Source organism: Bombina bombina, chromosome 2 (genome assembly GCF_027579735.1).
Source record: "Bombina bombina isolate aBomBom1 chromosome 2, aBomBom1.pri, whole genome shotgun sequence".
Classification (NCBI taxonomy): domain Eukaryota; kingdom Metazoa; phylum Chordata; class Amphibia; order Anura; family Bombinatoridae; genus Bombina; species Bombina bombina.
Genome location: NC_069500.1, coordinates 148,185,814 through 148,194,319, shown reverse-complemented (window position 1 = coordinate 148,194,319; position 8,506 = coordinate 148,185,814).

The following is an 8,506-nucleotide window of genomic DNA, read 5'->3' as shown; positions in this document are numbered from 1 at the left end:
TCCTTTATGGGATAGCCAAGGATTCTGGGGTCTTTCCACCTGTTTTAGCTGGGTGGTAGATAGAATATTATCCAGGGTTCAACTTTTCTTGTAACTACATCTAATCCCTTTCTTTACTGCATCTTTTAACTGATCATCCGCTGCTAGCAGAGGAAAATGTCTTTTAATAATGCTGCAAATTTTGGGGAATTGATCACTACAAGTGGTTACAAAATTAACACCTTGAAAATTGGGTTGTGTCTTTCTGGGGACTTTATCTTCCAATAGTGAAGCCCTGGGTAACATCTGTACCTTCTTCCTGGCCTCATTGATGTGATTACTATTGTACTTGCGATCTTTAAGAATTTGTGCTAAGAAACCCGCCTCTCTTTGGTAGTCTGCCTCCCTACTGCAATTTCTCTTAATACGTGACAACTGACCCTTGGCCACAGCATACAAAATGTTTTTAGGGTGGCAGCTGTTAGCATGCAGTAACAAATTGCCCGAAATTGGCTTCCGGTATACTTGGGTTTTTTATACGGCCATTTTCGTCCCCTTCCAGGCTCAGATCAAGGAACGTGATGATATGGGGATCAAACTCAAATGTGAATTTCAGATCACAATCATTATCATTGAGATAATCAACAAATTCCTTGATTAGTTCCAAAGGTCCCGACCAGATGATCAACAGATCATCTATAAAACACTTGTAAAAGCGTATATGTTTCCTGAAGGGGTTGCCATCTCCATTGATCTATATCTATATTACACCTAATACTCTTCTTGAAATACATCATCCACATTTGACTAAGATATAAAGATTTTAATGGATATATCACAATTGTGGCTGTCAATGCCTTCCTTTGAATAGAAGTCAGAAAAGTGGACCTATCTCAAACTAGTTTATATTTCCCTCCTGTTTAATGTGCTTTTCACAGTTACCCCTATGCTGCCCCAACCCCATCCTGAACCAGGATGACACATGCTTCATGAATATAAGCCCCTAGTCTTTTTATGTATGAGGTTTTTTGCTAAAAAAAACTGCATTTTCAGAGCTGTGGTCACATTATTTGTGCAAAACAGAATTTATGCTTACCTGATAAATTACTTTCTCCAACGGTGTGTCCGGTCCACGGCGTCATCCTTACTTGTGGGATATTCTCTTCCCCAACAGGAAATGGCAAAGAGTCCCAGCAAAGCTGGTCACATGATCCCTCCTAGGCTCCGCCCACCCCAGTCATTCGACCGACGGACAGGAGGAAATATATATAGGAGAAACCATATGATACCGTGGTGACTGTAGTTAGAGAAAATAATTCATCAGACCTGATTAAAAAACCAGGGCGGGCTGTGGACCGGACACACCGTTGGAGAAAGTAATTTATCAGGTAAGCATAAATTCTGTTTTCTCCAACATTGGTGTGTCCGGTCCACGGCGTCATCCTTACTTGTGGGAACCAATACCAAAGCTTTAGGACACGGATGAAGGGAGGGAGCAAATCAGGTCACCTAAACGGAAGGAACCACAGCTTGCAAAACCTTTCTCCCAAAAATAGCCTCCGAAGAAGCAAAAGTATCAAATTTGTAAAATTTGGCAAACGTGTGCAGTGAAGACCAAGTCGCTGCCTTACATATCTGGTTAACAGAAGCCTCGTTCTTGAAGGCCCATGTGGAAGCCACAGCCCTAGTGGAGTGAGCTGTGATTCTTTCAGGAGGCTGCCGTCCGGCAGTCTCATAAGCCAATCGGATAATGCTTTTAAGCCAAAAGGAAAGAGAGGTAGAAGTCGCTTTTTGACCTCTCCTTTTACCAGAATAAACAACAAACAAGGAAGATGTTTGTCTGAAATCTTTAGTAGCCTCTAAATAGAATTTTAGAGCACGGACTACGTCCAAATTGTGTAACAAACGTTCCTTCTTTGAAACTGGATTCGGACACAAAGAAGGTACAACTATCTCCTGGTTAATATTTTTGTTAGAAACAACTTTCGGAAGAAAACCAGGCTTAGTACGCAAAACCACCTTATCTGCATGGAACACCAGATAGGGCGGAGAACACTGCAGAGCAGATAACTCTGAAACTCTTCTAGCAGAAGAAATTGCAACCAAAAACAAAACTTTCCAAGATAGTAACTTAATATCTATGGAATGTAAAGGTTCAAACGGAACCCCTTGAAGAACTGAAAGAACTAGATTTAGACTCCAGGGAGGAGCCAAAGGTCTGTAAACAGGCTTGATCCTAACCAGAGCCTGAACAAATGCTTGAACATCTGGCACGGCTGCCAGTCTTTTGTGAAGTAAAACAGATAAAGCAGAGATCTGTCCCTTTAGAGAACTTGCAGATAATCCTTTCTCCAAACCTTCTTGTAGAAAGGATAGAATCTTAGGAATTTTTATCTTGTTCCATGGGAATCCTTTGGATTCACACCAACAGATATATTTTTTCCATATTTTATGGTAAATTTTTCTAGTTACAGGCTTTCTAGCCTGAATCAGAGTATCTATTACAGAATCTGAAAACCCACGCTTTGATAAAATCAAGCGTTCAATCTCCAAGCCGTCAGTTGGAGGGAAACCACATTCGGATGTTCGAATGGACCCTGAACAAGAAGGTCCTGTCTCAAAGGTAGCTTCCATGGTGGAGCCGATGACATATTCACCAGGTCTGCATACCAAGTCCTGCGTGGCCACGCAGGAGCTATCAAGATCACCGAGGCCCTCTCCTGATTGATCCTGGCTACCAGCCTGGGAATGAGAGGAAACGGTGGGAATACATAAGCTAGGTTGAAGGTCCAAGGTCCTACTAGTGCATCTACTAGAGTCGCCTTGGGATCCCTGGATCTTGACCCGTAGCAAGGAACCTTGAATTTCTGACGAGACGCCATCAGATCCATGTCTGGAATGCCCCATAATTGAGTTATTTGGGCAAAGATTTCCGGATGGAGTTCCCACTCCCCCGGATGGAATGTCTGATGACTCAGAAAATCCGCTTCCCAATTTTCCACTCCTGGGATGTGGATCGCAGACAAGTGGCAGGAGTGATCCTCCGCCCATTGAATTATCTTGGTCACTTCTTTCATCGCCAGGGAACTCCTTGTTCCCCCCTGATGATTGATATATGCAACGGTCGTCATGTTGTCTGATTGAAACCTTATGAATTTGGCCTTTGCTAGTTGAGGCCAAGCTCTGAGAGCATTGAATATCGCTCTCAGTACCAGAATGTTTATCGGGAGAAGAGACTCTTCCCGAGACCATAGACCCTGAGCTTTCAGGGATTCCCAGACCGCGTCCCAGCCCACTAGACTGGCGTCGGTCGTGACAATGACCCACTCTGGTCTGCGGAAGCTCATTCCCTGTGACAGATTGTCCAGGGTCAGCCACCAACGGAGTGAATCTCTGGTCTTTTGATCTACTTGAATCATCGGAGACAAGTCTGTATAATCCCCATTCCACTGTCTGAGCATGCACAGTTGTAATGGTCTTAGATGAATTCGTGCAAAAGGAACTATGTCCATTGTTGCAACCATCAATCCTATTACTTCCATGCACTGCGCTATGGAAGGACGAGGAACAGAATGAAGTACTTGACAAGAGCTTAGAAGTTTTGATTTTCTGACCTCTGTCAGAAAAATCCTCATTTCTAAGGAATCTATTATTGTTCCCAAGAAGGGAACTCTTGTTGACGGGGACAGAGAACTTTTTTCTTTGTTCACCTTCCATCCGTGAGATCTGAGAAAGGCTAGGACGATGTCCGTATGAGCCTTTGCTTTTGACAGGGACGATGCTTGAATTAGGATGTCGTCCAAGTAAGGTACTACTGCAATGCCCCTTGGTCTTAGAACCGCTAGAAGGGACCCTAGTACCTTTGTGAAAATCCTTGGGGCAGTGGCTAATCCGAATGGAAGTGCCACAAACTGGTAATGCTTGTCCAGAAAAGCGAACCTTAGGAACTGATGATGTTCCTTGTGGATAGGAATATGTAGGTACGCATCCTTTAAATCCACGGTAGTCATAAATTGACTTTCCTGGATGGTGGGTAGGATCGTTCGAATAGTTTCCATTTTGAACAATGGTACCCTGAGAAATTTGTTTAGGATCTTCAGATCCAAAATTGGTCTGAATGTTCCCTCTTTTTTGGGAACTACGAACAGATTGGAATAAAATCCCATTCCTTGTTCTCTTATTGGAACTGGATGTATCACTCCCATCTTTAACAGGTCTTCTACACAATGTAAGAATGCCTGTCTCTTTATTTGGTTTGAGGATAAGTGAGACCTGTGGAACCTTCCCCTTGGGGGTAGTTCCTTGAATTCCAGGAGATAACCTTGAGAAACTATTTCTAGCGCCCAAGGATCCTGAACATCTCTTGCCCAAGCCTGAGCAAAGAGAGAGAGTCTGCCCCCCACTAGATCCGGTCCCGGATCGGGGGCTATCCCTTCATGCTGTTTTGGTAGCAGTGGTAGGCTTCTTGGCCTGCTTACCCTTGTTCCAGCCTTGCATTGGTTTCCAGGCTGGTTTGGGTTGTGAAGTATTACCCTCTTGCTTAGAGGATGCAGAATTAGAGGCTGGTCCGTTTCTGCGAAAGGGACGAAAATTAGGCTTATTTTTAGCCTTAAAAGACCTATCCTGTGGGAGGGCGTGGCCCTTTCCCCCAGTGATGTCTGAAATAATCTCTTTCAAATCTGGTCCAAATAATGTTTTACCTTTGAAAGGAATGTTAAGCAATTTTGTCTTGGAAGACACATCCGCTGACCAAGACTTTAGCCAAAGCGCTCTGCGCGCCACGATAGCAAACCCTGAATTTTTCGCCGCTAATCTAGCTAATTGCAAAGCGGCATCTAAAACAAAAGAGTTAGCCAATTTAAGTGCTTGAACTCTGTCCATAACCTCCTCATACGAAGATTCTCTACTGAGCGACTTTTCTAGTTCCTCGAACCAGAAACACGCTGCCGTAGTGACAGGAACAATGCATGAAATTGGTTGTAGAAGGTAACCTTGCTGTACAAAAATCTTTTTAAGCAAACCCTCTAATTTTTTATCCATAGGATCTTTGAAAGCACAACTATCTTCGATAGGAATAGTAGTGCGTTTGTTTAGAGTAGAAACCGCCCCCTCGACCTTGGGGACTGTCTGCCATAAGTCCTTTCTGGGGTCAACTATAGGAAATAATTTCTTAAATATAGGGGGGGGAACAAAAGGTATGCCGGGCTTTTCCCACTCTTTATTTACTATGTCCGCCACCCGCTTGGGTATAGGAAAAGCGTCGGGGGGCACCGGAACCTCTAGGAACTTTTCCATCTTACATAATTTCTCTGGAATGACCAAATTGTCACAATCATCCAGAGTAGATAACACCTCCTTAAGCAGTGCGCGGAGATGTTCTAATTTAAATTTAAATGTCACAACATCAGGTTCAGCTTGATGAGAAATTTTTCCTAAATCTGAGATTTCTCCATCAGACAAAACCTCCCTCATGGCCCCTTGAGATTGGTGTGAGGGTATGTCAGAACAGTTATCATCAGCGCCCTCTTGCTCTTCAGTGTTTAAAACAGAGCAATCGCGCTTTCTCTGATAAGTAGGCATTTTGGATAAAATATTTGCTATGGAGTTATCCATTACAGCCGTTAATTGTTGCATGGTAATAAGTATTGGCGCACTAGATGTACTAGGGGCCTCCTGTGTGGGCAAAACTGGTGTAGACACAGTAGGGGATGATGTAGTATCATGTTTACTCCCCTCATTTGAGGAATCATCTTGGGCAATATCATTATCTGTGGCATTACTGTCCTTACTTTGTTTGGACACTATGGCACAATTATCACATAAATTTAAATGGGGAGACACATTGGCTTTCATACATATAGAACATAGCTTATCTGATGGTACAGACATGTTAAACAGGCTTAAACTTGTCAACAAAGCACAAAAAAACGTTTTAAAATAAAACCGTTACTGTCTCTTTAAATTTCAAACTGAAAACACTTTATTACTGAATATGTGAAAAAGTATGAAAGAATTGTTCAAAAATTACCAAAATTTCACCACAGTGTCTTAAAGCATTAAAAGTATTGCACACCAAATTTCAGAGCTTTAACCCTTAAAATAACGGAACCGGAGCCGTTTTTAAATTTGACCCCTATACAGTCCCAGCTATATGCTTTGCTGAGACCCAACCAAGCCCAGAGGGGAATACGATACCAAATGACGCCTTCTAGAAGCTTTTTTAGTGATTCTTAGATCCTCACACATGCATCTGCATGCCTTGCTCTCCAAAAACAACTGCGCAGTAATGGCGCAAAAATGAGGCTCAGTCTATAACTAGAAAGGCCCCCAGACTAAAAAAGGTGTCCAACACAGTGCCTGCCATTTTTTAAACGTTCCCCAAGATTATAATGCCAATTATTAGCTAGAATCTGCATAATATGCCTCAATAAAGCAATCGTTTTAGCCCATAAAAATGTCTACCAGTTTTTAAGCCCTTTATTCTTTTATGTTTGACTAAGAAAATGGCTTACCGGTCCCCATGAGGGGAAATGACAGCCTTCCAGCATTACATGGTCTTGTTAGAAATATGGCTAGTCATACCTTAAGCAGAAAAGTCTGCTAACTGTTTCCCCCAACTGAAGTTACTTCATCTCAACAGTCCTGTGTGGAAACAGCAATCGATTTTAGTTACTGTCTGCTAAAATCATCTTCCTCTTACAAACAGAAATATTCATCCTTTTCTGTTTCAGAGTAAATAGTACATACCAGCACTACTTTAAAATAACAAACACTTGATAGAAGAATAAAAACTACATTTAAACACCAAAAAAACTCTTAACCATCTCCGTGGAGATGTTGCCTGTGCAACGGCAAAGAGAATGACTGGGGTGGGCGGAGCCTAGGAGGGATCATGTGACCAGCTTTGCTGGGACTCTTTGCCATTTCCTGTTGGGGAAGAGAATATCCCACAAGTAAGGATGACGCCGTGGACCGGACACACCAATGTTGGAGAAAATGCAATAATCTTGTAATAGAGCGAGAGTTCCATTCAGTTTTTTTTTTTTAATTAACTACACAGATGTGCTATTTGTTAGAGTTGCAGATATACTAGAGTATAACTCTTATAAAGTCCTAGAGCTTGATTAATGACTGAGCTGGTGCATTTTTGAGATATAATTTGTTGGTTTTTGGGGGGTTTTTTTGGGGGGGGAGGTTTACAGTTCGTATCATACATTTTTTATTATTTTGTTTCTTACTTGATCAATACCTCTCTGGAGCCTAATTCTATTGTGATCTGGGAAACTCACCAATTTCACTTTAGAGAATGCTGTACTGCTTGCTTGGAAACTTGGGGATCCACTTATATAAAGCTATATCACGGTAGTTATTAGCTCTCTGTAGACCAGCTACCTCAATGTGCATGAATCCGCCTGTTAAAAAATAGTGGTTATGTATTATTTTTTTTAGATGTTATGATGTTTATCTGAGCTAATATTTAGTGAAAGTTGATATTTTAGTTTCCCTGCACTTGTACACTAACCTAGATCTTAAAGGGACATGAAACCTCAATTTTTTATTTTGTGATTCAGACAGATCTGCAATTTTAAACAACTTTCTAATTTACTTCTATTATCTAATTTGCTTTGTTCTCTTGATATCATTTGTTTAAAAGCATATCTAGATAGGATCAGTAGCTGCTGATTGGTGGCTGCACATAGATGCCTCGTGTGATTGGCTCACCCATGTGCATTGCTATTTCTTCAACAAAGAATATCTAAATAAATAATCAAATTAGATTATAGAAGTAAATTGGAATGTTGTTTAAAATTGTATTTTCTACCTGACTCATGAGAGAAAATCTTTGGGTTTAGTGTCCCTTTAAGTGATATCGTTTTTATGGCAGCATAAGGCATTTCCTCCAGAGCAAAGGTTCATAAAATCTGCTATTTTGCTTAATGATATCAATAATCTCATGCTCTAAACTTTAGCTGAGTGCATTTAGAAAGAGCACTTTTGTCTAGATATTTTATATAGGTTCCTGGAAGTGCTAGTAGACAGATCCTAAGGTAGAACAACATGTAAATATAGCACACACTACATGTAGATAAACACAATACACATGATGATTTATGATTATGGCAAACATGGACGTTGAAACGCGTCAGGCCTTTTCTGCCTAATTTGTGGTTTTATTATAACCAAATTTTTAAAATGACAAATAAAATTGAATATTTTTTTATATTTTAAACCGCCTATTTCCAGGGAGAGAGATACTGAAAGGGAGTCATATAGAAGAGTATGAAGAGAATTAACAGGAGGGAAGGAGACAAGTGTGAAGAGAGTAAGAGAGTGAATTATAGAGTAACAGGGAAAATGAAAGATGAATTGACAAAAAGAGGGAAACGGATAACTGAGCAAGTTGATAGCATGAGCAGAGAAAAGAGTGTTAGGAGTTTGAGAAGTGAAGGAAAGAGGTCAAACACATCACTGATAGGGGGCAGCCAGAAAAGGCATACAAATACTGTAAAAAAAAAAAAACAATAAA